Source organism: Bos indicus, chromosome 10 (genome assembly GCF_029378745.1).
Source record: "Bos indicus isolate NIAB-ARS_2022 breed Sahiwal x Tharparkar chromosome 10, NIAB-ARS_B.indTharparkar_mat_pri_1.0, whole genome shotgun sequence".
Classification (NCBI taxonomy): Eukaryota; Metazoa; Chordata; class Mammalia; order Artiodactyla; family Bovidae; genus Bos; species Bos indicus.
In genome coordinates, this window is record NC_091769.1 from 90322000 (window position 1) to 90337767 (window position 15768).

Here is a 15768-nt window from a genome sequence, read left to right on the forward strand (position 1 = left end):
ACTCCAGTACTTTGGCCACCTCATGCGAAGAGTTGACTCATTGGAAAAGACTCTTGATGCTGGGAGGGATTGAGGGCAGGAGGAAAAGGGGACGACAGAGGATGAGATGGCTGGATGGCATCACCGACTTGATGGACATGAGTTTGAGTGAACTCCAGGAGTTGGTGATGGACAGGGAGGCCTGGCATGCTGTGATTAATGGGGTCGCAAAGAGTCAGAGATGACCGAGTGACTAAACTGAACTGAACTGATCAGTGGTAGGAGTTTGTTTGAAACAGCAGCTCTTTGTCATCTACTTACAAAAGTATTTTAACAGGTTCATACTTGGTGAAGCTATATGGGTGCAGACTCCACCCAGGAGTCCACAGATAACTTTATTTTGTTGTGCTGATCATCACATAATATCTCTCTTTCCCTCTGTCAATCTCTGTCTTTCTTCAGTTATTGAATTATAGAAATAGGGAGTTACAAACTTGGGTGATGTTTTCTTAATATTCACTTATTGGATGGAATCAGGAAGTTTTTCTGTATCAAGAAGTATAATCATTTCCTAGAAATGCCATAACAGAGTATCAGTACCACAAGCTAGGTGGCCTAAAACAATTGAAATTTATTGTCATCGCTCTGGAGGCGGAAAGCTCAAAATCAGCATGTCAGCAACTATGTTCCCTCTCAAGGCTCAGGGGATGTTCCATCTTTGCCTCATCCCAGCTTCTGGTGTTTGGCTAATAGTCCTTGGCATTCCTTGGCTTACAGATATGGCACTTCAATTTTTGTTGCCACTTGACATTTTCCTTTTGTGTGTCTAAATGTCTTGTGTTCTCCTTATGAAGACATTGATTGTATTGGATCATGGGCCCATCCTATTTCAGTATGACTTCATCTTAACTGATAGCATCTGCAGTTACCATATTTCCAAATAAAGTCACATTCTGAAATACTAGATTAAGATTTGAACATATCTTTTTGGGGAAGAAACAATTCTATCTACCCATAACAAGAAAGAAAGAATTATGTCATTCTGTTAAGCTGAGGAGAATTCAGTGTGTAGAGCAACTGATCCAAAGAGAGGTACATATATTATGGGATATAATGAAAGCTTTAAAAATCTATTTATGTTTACTTTTATCCTATATTTTACATTTCTGTTATAGTCTGTTTTAAATATATTTAATGGATGAGTATCGTAGTACATGTTTGCATCAGTTCAGTTCAGTTCAGTCGCTCAGTCGTGTCCGACTCTTTGCGACCCCATTAATCGCAGCACGCCAGGCCTCCCTGTCCATCACCAACTCCCGGAGTTCACTCAGACTCATGTCCATCAAGTCAGTGATACCATCCAGCCATCTCATCCTTGGTCGTCCCCTTCTCCTCCTGCCCCCAATCCCTCCCAGCATCAGAGTTTTTTCCAATGAGTCAACTCTTCGCATGAGGTGGCCAAAGTACTGGAGTTTCAGCTTTAGCGCCATTCCTTCCAAAGAACACCCAGGGCTAATCTCCTTCAGGATGGACTGGTTGGATCTCCTTGCAGCCCAAGGGACTCTCAAGAGTCTTCTTCAACACCACAGTTCAAAAGCATCAATTCTTCGGCATATTATGAATAAATATACATGTGTCGGGGGTGAGTACTCAAGAACTTTTACTAATGTTGGTTGGAGAAACATGAACAAAAAAGGTTTCTAAGCCAATGTGATAGCATGAGATATTAAGGACATTGTAGTTTCAGAAAAAAAATCTCTGTGGAGGATTATGACAGCCCCAGTTACATTGGGCAGGCAATGAGATTATCAACACAAAGAAAAAGGAGGCTTCTAAATCCACCCATGGTTTGAAAATTGTCTTCTTTCAAGAAGCGAAAGCACCAGATGACAAGTGCAGAAGACCTCAGAGCAAGAAAAGATGAAGGCAGGCGCTGGAGATGAGCAGATGTAGGGGAGAAGTTAGAAAAGGAGGGGCGATCTGAATGCACGTCCCGTTACAGAAACAGCATGAAATGGATCCATGGTGTGCTTTCTCTTATGTCCAATGCCTGGATGGTCACTTTGTCCATCAGAGGAGGGGAATGGTAGTGTGTGATCACTGAAATGCCACTGAAACATTTCTTTCCCTTCTAACATTGTCACCAAGATTCTGGAACTGAACAAGACTAATTGTTACTTTCAGCCATTCTTGAGCTGTTGCCAATATTGTCTCAATATTGCTGAGTAATACTGTGCTTACTAGGCACATCCCATTAGATACATCCAGAAAATGAGAACTAGAGATGAGTTTGGGCTCCTCTGCTTCATTTATTTCTATGGAACATTCTTTGGGTTCAGTTTTGTACAATCATTGTGCATCTTTGGATTTCTATCAGTATTTTGCGTGTTTCTGTGATTGTCCGCCGTGGAACTTTTTCTGATATTCATATTAGATTTTTCTTTCTTAATGTCTTGCCTCATTTTTTTCCACTTATGTTAGCATTTTACCCTCCCTTCCTTGTGGTTTATCTCCTAATCACTGAAAATGATATTTTATTTCTTTCTCTCTGCCCATTTTATTTTCTGCCTAGTCATATAATTATTTGGTTTCCAGGTATTATTTCCTTATAGTTATTGAAGAATGTATATTAGAACAAGGCTGCCTGTAACTGTTTAAGGACAGAAGAGTGTATTTTCCTTATTTTTCCTCTACAGTAGAGTTCTGCTTCTGAAAGCTTCTCTGTCATAGTACAGTAAAATCTATTCAGTCTCAATCCACACCTCTTTGTTTAATTAAAGTGATCACCACTCTTCTGATTTTTACATTCTGTAGCGTGATCCCTTGTCTGTGAAGACAGAAGAGAGGGCAGAGAATTCTGATTTCACTTCTCATGCTAGCAGGAGCTATAATTCTGCCTTTTTCCATCCTTCCTAATTACTTTCTCATAGACACTAAACTACAGACCCCTGAACATCTAGAAGGATTAAACACTGATCAAAGGCAGGTTTAGCTGTATCCCCAGGACAAGTTGATTCAATGAAGAAAAACTCAGTCTCTTCGAGAGCTTTTGGACAGATAAATAAATTAACAATTAGCATTTTAACAGCAGTAAAAACTGCTGAGTGGAAGCAGACCTGATGTTTTATGAGATGTGGATACTTGGAGTAATAGGATGGGTTAAAAAAAAAAAAGCTGTGTTTCAGTAAGTAAGACAGACTGCAAAGACATGATATGTGCTCTTCTCATCCATTCTACCTGTGATATGTAGCCATTCCTAGGACAGTCTCTGATAACATTGTCAGAGTTATAATTTCATCTGTGCTGCTTTTAGATGGGCTGAGGCTTATAATTGTGGCTCAAATCACATATGAATCTTTGTAGACCTCATTGCAATTGAGAGTTAGTAGTAAGTATCCTTACCTGTGCATGAAAGACATTCTCTCTTAAAGACCAACTCTGTTAATGAGTGTCCTTATTTATCAACTAATTTTCTTACTAATCTGGCAGGATTCTGTTTGGCTAGAATATTCCTGAAGTGTTCATGCGTTGAAGTACTCTTCTTTTAACTTGCAAAATATGTACCTTTTCTAAGTTTGTATAAAATGTGGCCATTTATTTATTTTTCAGGATGATATATTCCTGCTGGTGTTAGGGAGTAATATAAAGCTGTAGCCATACTGAAAAAATTAAAGAAATCACTAACGAACTATTCAGATTAAAATTTGAAATTTAAGTCTTTGGCAAATACATAAAAAGTGCAGTTAAACACAAGATGTCTAATTAATTATCACAATTTTCCAATCTCACATGTTCAGTTTATCTATGAAATGCTATTTATTAAAGCATAAATTACTGATTGTTAAGCATGTAAATACCCATGGGTAAATACACAACACACTCTTGTTTATGAGGAAGGCTAGTCAGTTCAGTCGCTCAGTCTATCAGGAGACTAAATAAACAGTGGGCATTCTACACATTGAATGAATGTCCACATTTTTTTTACATAGTAGTTTGCTCTCGAAATGTTAGAGCTGGCCAGGGTCTCACGCGTTACGGTTACAGCCTCTGCATTGTTAATGAAGAAACCAAGATCCGGAGAGGTGCAATGATGTCCGTAAGTCGATGCAGCTGTTATAAACATTCTAAATTCTCCCTGCACAACCCAAAGCATAATTGACAGCTGAGGAGCGTCTGACTTGTAGTTTTTAGGCTGTGTCTGGGAAGATCAACATAATATGGCACATGTGGGTAAATCTTGGCATTGGAACCCTCAGGGAGGATTTTATTTTTTTAAATACCATTCACTCTTCTGGGTCCTTAAAGTCAGGAATGACTTCTTTATTGACTTTTGAACTCCAGTATCTATCACAGGGCCTGGTGCTCAGTTGGTATTTATAAATGTTTGTTGAATGAATGCATGTTTTATACTTTTGTATCCAACTATGGTATTGGGATGGTTTTGTGATTTCATCCCAGTTGATGATGTTCTTTACGCCAGAGCAACTTTCCATATGCTCATGTCTATTTTATTCCCCTTCATATAGAAAAAAAGTCCAATTTTTTGAGCTTTGTCATTCCTTACATTACTATCCAGAGCATTGTTTATATATAGCTATTGTCCAGTTAGATACCATTTTATACATTATTTTCAGGAAGGTAAAAAATAAGTTGTTAGTTTTCAAAACTAGCTCTAAGTAGAAATCATGTTTCTGCCAGTTGTTATAACTCTTATTGTGTGGTGCTATTTATGATTTGAAGACATATATTTTTTTTTTTTCTAAAGAACTTGGATTTCAGTGAGAAGATTTCTGAAAGTAAGGACACTCTATTCTTTACTACATTAAGAACTCTGGGACAATAATTTCATTCTATTTATATATTCAACTTCAGTTGAATTATTTTATTAGGTATTTGGGAAATGGCCTAGAATGTCTCAAAGACTTTTAATACACATCCATATATACATATATATGGTAAACATATGGAAGGTAATTTGTAGGAATAATTGTAGAATAATTGTTTAGTGAATCAAGATGTAATCGTAATTCATGTGTGTATGATATGTGACTTTAAGCAATGTTATGTGACATCATCTTTCTCATATTCTGTGTGTGTGCATGACAAGTCGCTTCAGTCATGTCTGACTCTTTGCGACCCTATGGACCATAGCTCACCAGGCTCCTCATTCCATGGGATTCTCCAGACAAGAATAGTGGGGTGGGTTGCCATGCCTTCCTCCAGGGGATCTTCCCAACCCAGGGATCGAACCCACATCTCTTATGTCTCCTACAGTGGCAGGCGTTTTCTTTACCACTAGTGCCACCTGGGAAGCCCTTCTCATATTCTAGGTAGTTATTTATGTTGATTATTTAGTTATGAAATGAACTCACAAATTGACGTTTTGTTTATGGAACCTTTTAAATCCCTTCACTAGCTTTGGCAATATTTTGATTAGATACCCTGAATGCTGTCCATGGTGCTAGCCCATTCTCTAATGGGCTTAAAACAGGAAGGTTCTAAACATGCTTAACCAGTCTACAGATGGCACAAATACCAGATCCAAACTTTTTTTTTTTTTAATAATCTAAAAGTGAAATAAACAGGAAACCAACATTCCTTGAACACCTACTCTATGCCTGGCATTTTGTGTCTCTGAATTCCTTGAGAGAAACTATGATATGGAATTATTTGTTTCCAGATGAGAAAACTGAAAATTAAATAAATTGATTTCTTAAGTTCCTGTGGCTTGAAAATATTGTACAATCGAGTTTAATTCTTTCTCATTCTAGAATCTATCCTCTTCCACTAAAATAAACAAATGAATAAACACAGTTTGTTTTGGGAGATCTATTTTGACAGAAATTCCTGCAAAGCAAGCTAGAAGATTTTAGCTGACCACAAACTCAGTGTGGATGATCAGCTGCTAAAATAACCATGCCCTATAATTGATTCTTTTGTGCATGGTGCTGGTCAGATAAAGGGTATTATATTTATACACCTCATTTCATTCACACACTAGAAAGCATTTTGAAAAAAAAAAAACCTGAAGAGATGGGTGTTGAACCTATAACATGAAGATGATAGTTAAAGGGTTTAGAAGGCTTGTGTGTAGACTGACTGCAATAATGATGGGATGGGTTGGGGGTACTTTGTTGCAATAGGTATGCTAAATCATATTTTTAAAGGAGGGATTAGTTGTGCTTTAATAGAATATTGCTTTAATGGAAAGAAATGGAATCCATGCTTAGAAGTAGAAAGGCCAACTATTGTTCAATAGAAACTCTTTCTAACAGTTTGAACTAAGACAGAGCTAATGGGGCATGGGATATTAGTCTAGACCTATGTGGCACTGTTCTTAACAGGTAACATTGTTATTGGGCTTCCCAGAATCTGCCTGCAATGCAGGATACCCGGGTTTGATTCCTGGGTCAGGAAGATACCCTGGAGGAAGGCATGGCAACCCACTCCAGTATTCTTGCCTGGAGAATTCCATGGACAGAGGAGACGGGCGGGCTATAGTCCATGGGGTCGCAAAGAGTCAGACCCAACTGAGTAACTCACACTTTATACAATGTTGTTATTAATATTTTGTATATGATAATTCTAATAATGTGATGCCCCACTACCTTCAAAAGTACATGCTTATGGAGATGTTTTCTTTGTATGCGAATACATCAATGGTGATATATCTACATTATTTATATTGCTGATTAGTTATAAAACATTTGTTCAGTCCCAAGAATCTTGAATTGTTTGATAGCTATGGAACTATTTTTTTCAAAAAAGGAAAAAAAAAAAAAAACAACAGAGAGATAGAGAAAGACAAATCTGAGCTTAATTGTGCAGGTCCTTACTTGCATTGTTTTTTTTGTTTTTTTGTTTTTTTTTCCCCCCAGAAGAAGCTTAACCAGGGATTGTGTTATGTTATTGAGTTAAAGGAGATGGAATCAAGACTGTAAGGAGAGCAGGCTAGAAAAAGGAATGATGCTGCCAGGGTTATAGATTTGATAAAATCTAGAGAGATGGAAAGATTTAATCTTCTTTTGAAAAATAGATAAAAGATACTGAATTAAATACACACATATATGCACACACAGACTTACACACTCAATTTCAGGGAGGCAAGCACTCTTTCCTAAATAACTCCACATTAATTAGAAGAATAGACAGCTTTGCAGAAAGAGAAAATAATCAGTTCAGTTAGATAAATAGTACTGGTATTCAGGCTCTGGCTATATTCAATAATATACCATAAATTTGTGGATCAAATAAAGAGGTTTATGATTTTTTTTTTTTTTTTTTTGGCTTCATAGGGATGGGTACAGAGAAAATTCTAAGAAGCATACCAGGTTTGGAGATTATTAATGAGGGTATGTCAGAACATTGGGTGGGAGAAAGAACTGGAGATATTTGGATAGGTAGATTTGGTTAGCCATATTTGGAGTGGTGAGCCATTGGGTTTGAGTTGGGATAGAAAGAGTGAAGTCTGAAAACTTTCAAGTCATCTTCTCTGAAAAAGCGAATGTCTATGGATTTCTGAGCAGAATTTCCTAGTATCTAATAGCTTTATCCTTGGAACATAATCAGTCTTTTCAGTATGTATAAATGTGTATCTCATATGTGCTATTGGAGAAGGCAATGGCAACCCATTCCAGTACTCTTGCCTGGAAAATCCCATAGACCCTACCCCTGGTAGGCTGCAGTCCATGGGGTCGCTGAGAGTTGGACACCACTGAGCGACTTCACTTTCACTTTTCACTTTCATCCATTGGAGAAGGCAATGGCAACTCACTCCAGTGTTCTTGCCTGGAGAATCCCAGGGATGGGGGAGCCTGGTGGGCTGCCATCTCTGGGGTCGCACAGAGTCAGACACAACTGATGCGACTTAGCAGCAGCAGCATATGTGCTATATATTATAGGTACATGTCCATTTGTGTATATATATGATGAAAGCATAAAACAGCCCCCAAGCATTTCCCAGGAGTTTCCAAAGGTCCTGTTCTTTAAAAACTCCAGTTTCCCTCTTTGTCTAGATATGTCAGTTCAGTGTAAGTCCTGAATTATTCATGGAAACAGAAGGTCTGTGTTGGTCTGTATACACTTATCTCTGACTTTTGATTTCTCTCATCTATGCCCCATTCCCTGGTCCTGCTCTTTGCCCCTCTTTTTTTTAAGCATTTTTTTTTTTTCTGTGGCTTTGGAAAAACAACATTAGAATAATCTACTGCATTGCTTTTGACTCTCCTTTAACATGTGGCATTTGCTTGGCCTCTTAGAGAGTTGTGATTTCCTGGCCCTGGAGTTCTGATGCCCATGATGATGAAAGAGTTGATCTAGGACACTGTGGCCAGGTAGCGAAGAGAAAGCACTGTGCCATGCTGGTGTTGGCAAGGTTACAGGGGGGCTCACACTTGCCTCGTGTGTTGGTGCCTCCCACTTCTACAACCCAGTTTGCTCTTGCTGGAGGAGTCACTTTGTTGCTTACTCTTTGGGATCTGGGAGTAATCGTGGTAGATTCTAAAAGTCACAGCAAACCGTGGTGGACAGGTGTCTGTAATTGTCTTTGAACAGGAAAGTAAAGACTCAAATGTTGAAATTACTCGTGGATCCCCACTGCCATTTAGTGCTCTCCTGTCTATTCGTCTTGCTTTGTACAGCTCTCCGTAAGCAGACAGGGTAAGAACTGTTGCCCTAGGTGAACATGTGCCTATTCAAGAAGGTCTCCCTCTCTTCCTGTCGAGACTGCGGCCGTCAAGCCCTCCTCCGAGGGTGCTGCTGAGAGTGGGCACGCAGGGCTGCAAGCTGCCTGCCCCTCCCATGTGGCAGCTTGCGTGTGTGTTGCCTTCACACGCTGACTTGCCTGTGTGCACAGCGCTTGCTTGTCTGTGAGAGGACAGTGTGCTCGTGAAATACAGCTTCTCTTTGAGATACATTACTCTGAAAGGGAACAGAGCTCCCCTTGCCGGAATGGCAGAGGCCGGTGTGTGCCCTCTGCCATTGTGGTTTTGATGTCTAAATCTTCTGGAGAGGACTGCGTCAGTGATGAGCTAAAAGCTGCTGCCTCTCCAAGGGCTGTCCATTCGCATTGATATTTACATTCTTTGCCAAAGTGACATCATTACTATTTGCTTAGTACTTGTTCCACAGGGATGCGTTTTACATAATTTAAGACTTGGAAGTGATGGTAATGTATTTCAGATGGGGAGCAGAGGCCACAGGGTGCACATCTCATCCTTTTCCTCCTCAAAGACCCCGGTGCAGAAATGAGTCCCTGGTCCATATCCCTAAATCACATTAACAGTACTGCTTACTGGGTGCCAATGATGTGTCTGGCACCGGGCTGGATTGTGATTCTATATACTGTTGTTTAACCCTCAGGACCTTGTTATGAGGGGAGGTACTATTATCCCAATTATACAGTAAGGAAACTGAGGGCTAGAAGAATCGGTAGCTTGTGTGAGTCTCAGTTCGGAGTCATCTGACTCCAAGGGCTTACCTCTCATGCTCTGCCACAGCGTCTTTCGTCTTACAGCCTGCTTGTTCTTTCAGATTTCAGAAACAGAAAATCTGTTGTATTTTCTCCAGAAGGAACATTTGGAATAAAACAAAAGCAATATTGGGGGCCTCTGACCTTGGTCCATTTCTGTCTCTTTCATTCCCCTCCTTACTCCGAGTGCCCAGAAACTCCTCTTTGAAATGAGTATAAAAGAGCCATGTTTGCCTTGAGATAAAGCAGCGAAGGCAATGTCAGAAGCCAGGTCCTAGGACTCTGCCAGATGGCACATGTTACCTGCTTGTGTGTCTTCTTAGTTTCGTCCATGGGCAGAGATTTGGGGAAGAAAGGAAAAAGAATCGTTTTCAATGTCCTGCCTGGGTGTAGCACTTTAAGCATGAGATGTAGCCAGATCCTCTCTCTGACTGTAGGCTCTCATGAGGCCACACTCTCTTATCTCCACCATTCTTCATCATCATGAAAACACGGGACCCCGTTTTCAGAAAGTCCCCCAGAGTGTTCAGTCTCTAGAGATGGATGATCAGAAGCAGTTTTGCCCTTGTTTTCCCTCCTTTTCTCCTCCTTTCTCCTTCCCTCCCTTCCTTCTTTTCTTCCCTTCATCCTCCTTCTCTCTTCCTTTCCCCCCTCTCCTTCCCTTCCTCCCTTCTATTCCTCCCTCTCTCTTTCACTTCTCTTCCCTTTCCTTCATTCCCTCCTTCCCTCCCTCTTTATCTCCCTTCCTCTTTTTTTCTCCTACACCCTGTAACGTAGAGTGACAGCTCAAGGGGGAGTAGGCATTATAAGCTATGATAAATAGTCTTTTCCTTGATGTCACCCCAAGGGCTCCTTCTGTTTCAGAGTATATGTCACTGCGTTTGCAACTTCTCCAGTAGCACTGTAATTTGGAAGAACCTATTCCTCTGCTAGAAGCTCCTTGGCGTAGACTCATAAGTAGGTTTTTATCTTTTTCTTGTAACACCATATAGATTCTTGATTTGACGATCAGGAATGGAGAGATGAGAGTTGGAGCCATAGGATCTTCCCTCATAGGGTATTACATATTTGGCCATTGGGTATTTTCATCTTGAAGACCCCCGCAGCAGTGGCTGGCGATCACCAGGGGAAGTACCCACTTTGATGAGTACTTTTCCACACCAGCACGCACATCCACACTCCCAGGCCTCTGCTTGTCCAGTTCCCTCCACCTGTGCTGCTCTTTGCCCATCTAAGATCCAGATTCCACCTACCCTCTCAGTTCAGTTCCAATATCATCCTCGTCTCATGAAGTCTTCTCTACTCTGTCCCAGTTGAAACCATTAATTCCCACAGCATTTTATCCTGTACCTCTTTTGTATTAATCCCAGGTATTATTATTATTATCATCATTATATTCTGTATTACTATAATAATAGAGGGTATTACCATTATTATTATTATAGTGTATTAGGCTATATTATTGTGTGAACATGTTTGTGGTCCATATTAGATTATGTACTCTTGAGAGCAGAGGCCTTCTGATTAATTTATTTGGATGCCACAGACTGTAGCATAGCACCATGGTTTCCCAAATGATGAGTTAATGGATGCCCAGATAAGAAAAGCTTTTACTTACAATGGCTTTATTTATTTATTTTTTTCTAAAAACAGTGACATGGTTTGTTTCTCTTATCATATCTTTCCCTTATTTGTGGTTGTTTTTCTTGAATGGCTTACACGTTAGTGGGAGAAATAATCAGAAAAGATGATTAAAACTGTCTTTATTCCAGTTAGAAACAACAGTGGCTACTGCAAAGATGAACCTGCTTGATTCTCACATGAAATGCACAGCTACAACTTTTAAGAGGAGTTACTTTAGTACCAGTGGTGAACATAGTAAGAGTTTGAGAAGCACTAATGTTTGGGTGGGGACTTGAAGAAAAGGTATGTTCTCAGGGGCAGAAATGAGGTGGGAATGCCTGCTGTATGGGTAATCATACTAGGACCAACGGCAAGATATTTTCCGGAAAGAGACTAAATATTTTAGGTTTTTTAAGGGCCGCTTACTTAATTTGCAGACACTGTGCAAAATGCAAATGTGGTTCCTTATATAAAAAGCAACAACAAAGTACCATTAAATACTAAAACATAAAGCATTTTCCCTCCTTCCATGGTTTCACTCTTTCAACTTGTCACACTCTTTTACACCTGCTATTTAATGCCATTCTAAGTAAAGGCAATTTAAAATTTTAAATTATTAACATGAATGTTGCCATCCATCTTTATATTGTACAATGCCAGTTTTAAATGCAAGCATAAGAACTTTTACTTCATGCAGAATTACCGAAGTAGGAAACATTTCCCATTTCATAGCTCATGCAGTGAATACTTATCTTGTTCTTACCAGAAAAGTGGAAACCCAGCACAGGCTGACTCAACTGTTTTTATCTCACCTCTTGATGCACACATGCTATGAATATTCCCTGCCTTTGACTTGCTAGTTAGGCTTCCCTGGTGTCTCAGATGGTAAAGAATCTGTGTGCAATGCAGGAGAACCAGGTTCAGTTCCTGGGTCCGGAAGATACCCAGGAGAAAGGAAATGGCCACCCATTCCGATGTTTTTGCCTGGAGAATCCCAAGGACAAGGAGCCTGGCAGGCTGCAGTCCATGGGGTTGCAAAGAGTCAGACACCACTGAGTGACTTTCACTCCATAAGAAAGGACTGAAAAGAAAAGAAACAATGGGTTGTTTATCTTTCCCTTTCCCTCTCTGTCATCATTGTCGTGTTTGGTGCTTGGCAAATTCCTGGAAGTAGTGTGAGTCAGAAAGATTACGACAGGATTCCTTGGTAATTTGTATGTTTTAGAATGCTAGTTTTTTTTTTTTTTTTTTTTTTAGTATGTTTGAATCAAGTTTTGTTTCCCAGTGAAAATGTGGCCTCTGAGGACTGTCAGTGGTGGGTGTTACACTCTTACTTTGCAGTCCATCTAAGTCTCCTTGAACTTGCATTGTGCATCACAGGTCTGCCTACCGGAATCCTGTTCTTATGCGTTCAGTCACGAAGTCATGTCCAGCTCTTTGTGACCCTATAGACTGTAGCCCACCAGCCTCCTCTGTCCATGAAATTTCCCAAGCAAGAATACTGGGTTGCCATTTCCTTCTCCAGGGAAATTTTCTCAGATCAGGGATAGAACCTGTGTCCCCTTCATTGGCAAGTGGAATTTTTACCACTGAGCCACCAGGGAAGCTCCCTGCTTTTAGGGGCCATTGCTACCTAAACTACTGCAACAGGGTGTTACATAATCTGTACTTGGATTAATGTTCTCCTGTCCCCATCTTGAAATCCTTAATAATAATTTTGTCCTTGAGTGTGTGTTTTTAAAAACGAAGTCTAACGAGACAAGCGTGTGCAAGAGCAAACAAAGATACAATATGCACACACGCTTGTCAGCAACTTAGGTACCCTGATGTGGTGCTTTCTGTTTTTCCAATTAAATTGATGTTTTACCTTCCTGTGTGATCTTTCCCAGAAAGATTAAGAAACCCGTGCTTGGTCACTAAGTTAGAGTGAATGTGAAATACATCACATCATTGTGTACCTCCCCTTTCATCTTCAGATAAATCACATGCAGAAACAATTCAGTGGCTCAAGTGATGATTCCTTCAGAGAATTAGATTTCACTTTGGGCTAAACAAGTTGGGGTTTTGGTCTTTTCCCAAAAACAGATGCTCAGTTTTACCCTAACTGGTGTGGCTGGCTGATTGTTCTTTTTAAAGATGCATTGTAGGGATGAGGAGTGTGGCATCACGAATACTGAGGTATTGTAGATACTGTGAATGTCACGGATATTGAAAGCTGGATAGTGTGTTTCCTGTGGAAGCTTAGAATGCGCTGGAATAAGCTGCATATTAGCAAATATTTTGTCTATATGAGGGCATGGAAATGAGATTTCTCTGTATCATCCTGGCCTATAAATATGCATTGAAAATACATGGAACCATGGCCCCACACTTATGCACAGAGTATGTGGGTTGTTTGTCTTCCTGACCTCTCCACAGACTTGCCTAGAACAAAAGGACTGTCTGGCCCCTGCCTGGCTGGAATTTACCTATAGAACAGGAGGGAACTGCTGGGATCCAGAGGCCCTCGTTTGGCTGTTGTTGGACTGAGGAGCTCTATAGCAAAGCGGATCTGCCAAACTTGAAAGATCTCTTTTCAACTTTCTATCATCTCACTGTTATAAGCAGTGCTCTCCAAATTTTGACTTCAGGAATGGTATCAACGCTTTCTTTATATAGGCAGCCCTGGATCTGAAGCTGGAAAACCCATGGTGATTTTCAGGGCCATCACCTTTAATTCTCCACCTCCCTTATGATTTAGGAGGAGGTGCTAAAAACTATGATTTCCGTGCATTTTGCAAGAATAATTTTTACAGTATCAAACTACTGGTCTTTTGTCTTGTTCTCTATTGAGGCATATCAAAGAATTTGTGTCCCTTTTTCCAAGGTATAAAAACCACCGAGAAGGTTTTCTTCGGTTTTTTTAAGGCTTTTTCTGTGTGTGTGTATGTGAAAGTACTGCACAGTTTAACTGTTTTGCTCCTGTCATTGTTGAGATTTTTTTACAGCATTTGATTCAAACAGATGCTCAGCCTCCTTTCCCTCCCCAGAAAAGGAGATGTGCTGGTTACATGGGACAGCACGTGTGCATTTTATAGTGACACATGGTTTCGGTGTTGTTACCTGCATGGCTGCTTTCAACGATGTTTGCTCCGCATGGGTGGCCCATGTTCAGGATACAAGAATCACCAGATCCCAGAGTTGCATTGCTGAAGGAGACCTTAACTCCTGGGCTTATGGCCTCTTTTGCCTCTGCTGTAATGGAAAGGTTCTAACTGGTTTGCTTGCCTTTGATTTTCATTTCCTTTGTAGCCTTGGTCAGACCAGATTTCTACTTAGAAGCTGACATGGACTTTGATTTACCAGCCTCATTTCCTACCACTCACCAGTCTGCATCCGGGAAGAGTTCGCACCCAGCTCTTCCTGGCCCCTTACCATGCCCCTTTAGGTCAGGCTTACACATCTTTGTATATACTGTTTCCTGTCTGAGTCTCTTGTGAACTTCTGCCCCTTGACGACCAGGATCCTGTGGTTCCTCCCTTAAAAATGAGTCGATCGATCTATTGGTTTATTGATTGTCTCATTCAGAAACATTCCTTGAATGCGTCCTCTATTTGAGGAAACTTTCTCTAAACAAACTCAAGCATTCCTTCCTCTGCTTTTTCTCACCATTTGGTATTCACCATCATTACTAATCCACACTGGCTTCTAATTATTTGGGCTTCCTCCCTTCATAGATGGGCTTCCCTGGTGGCTCAGCTCGTAAAGAATCCGCCTGCAATGCGGGAGACCTGGGTTCAATCCCTGGGTTGGGAAGATCCCCTGGAGAAGGGAAAGGCCACCCATTCCGGTATTCTGGCCTGGAGAATTCCATGGACTATACGTTCATGGGGTCGCAAAGAGTCGGACACGACTGAGTGACTTTCACTTCACTTCACTTCACTTCTTCCTTCATAGACTCTGGGTCCTTTTGAGCACAGAGTTGATTTCTTCATTTGTTTCCATGTTCACAACATCCAGCTCAGTGTCTGGCAAAAGTAGGGGCCCACTCAGTGTTTGTTGACTGGAAGAGTGATTTGTTTTGCCAGACTTTCTTGAGAGCTACTGAGTGGGGTGCCTTCCTTAGGTATAGAATGACCCGCCCTTTTTCTGTTCTCTAATGTTGCATATCTCAAAGTAGATAAAGTAGAGTTTTATCCTTTCTAGCCATCTTTCTCGCATCCCCATCCTCCTTTCCCAGCACTCCCTGGCACCCCCTGCTGTGTGCAAAGCTCCATTCCTGGGAAAATACCACGCAGTGCTTTCATTCTAAAGGGGAGCAATTGAAAGCATTTCTCTGGTAATTTAGGCACACAGCAGCTACCTTTGCAAAAGCTTGGTTGCTAAATTATCCCCTTGGCTACTCATTTTTTTTGCAGTAGGGGAAAGAATAAAAAAAGACAGCGGGGGAAAAAGAGACTCTAGCAAAAAAAAAAAAAAAGAGAGAGAGAGAGACTGTTTTCTCTGGATTCCGCCTTGTTCCTCACCTCCTCTCCGTTCAGTGACTATAGGGCTCCTGGTGTGGTACGTTCTGCTGCTTTCCCTCTTCGTGTTTTAAATGCCACAGATGCCTGTCGTAAACCACCTTAATTATGCAAAAGTGGAGCCTGGATGGTTAGTTAGCAGCGCTGTTGCAATTACTGCACTTTTTCAGGTCTGCTGCTGTTTTTATGTGACAC

The 15768-nt window shown here is 40.7% G+C and overlaps 1 protein-coding gene across 14 annotated transcripts in view; it reads left to right on the forward strand.

The window, feature by feature from the left end:
- The window catches only part of NRXN3 (neurexin 3), a 1810124-nt gene that overhangs the window by 1236541 nt on the left and 557815 nt on the right, over nucleotides 1-15768 (forward strand). The window lies entirely within an intron of this gene.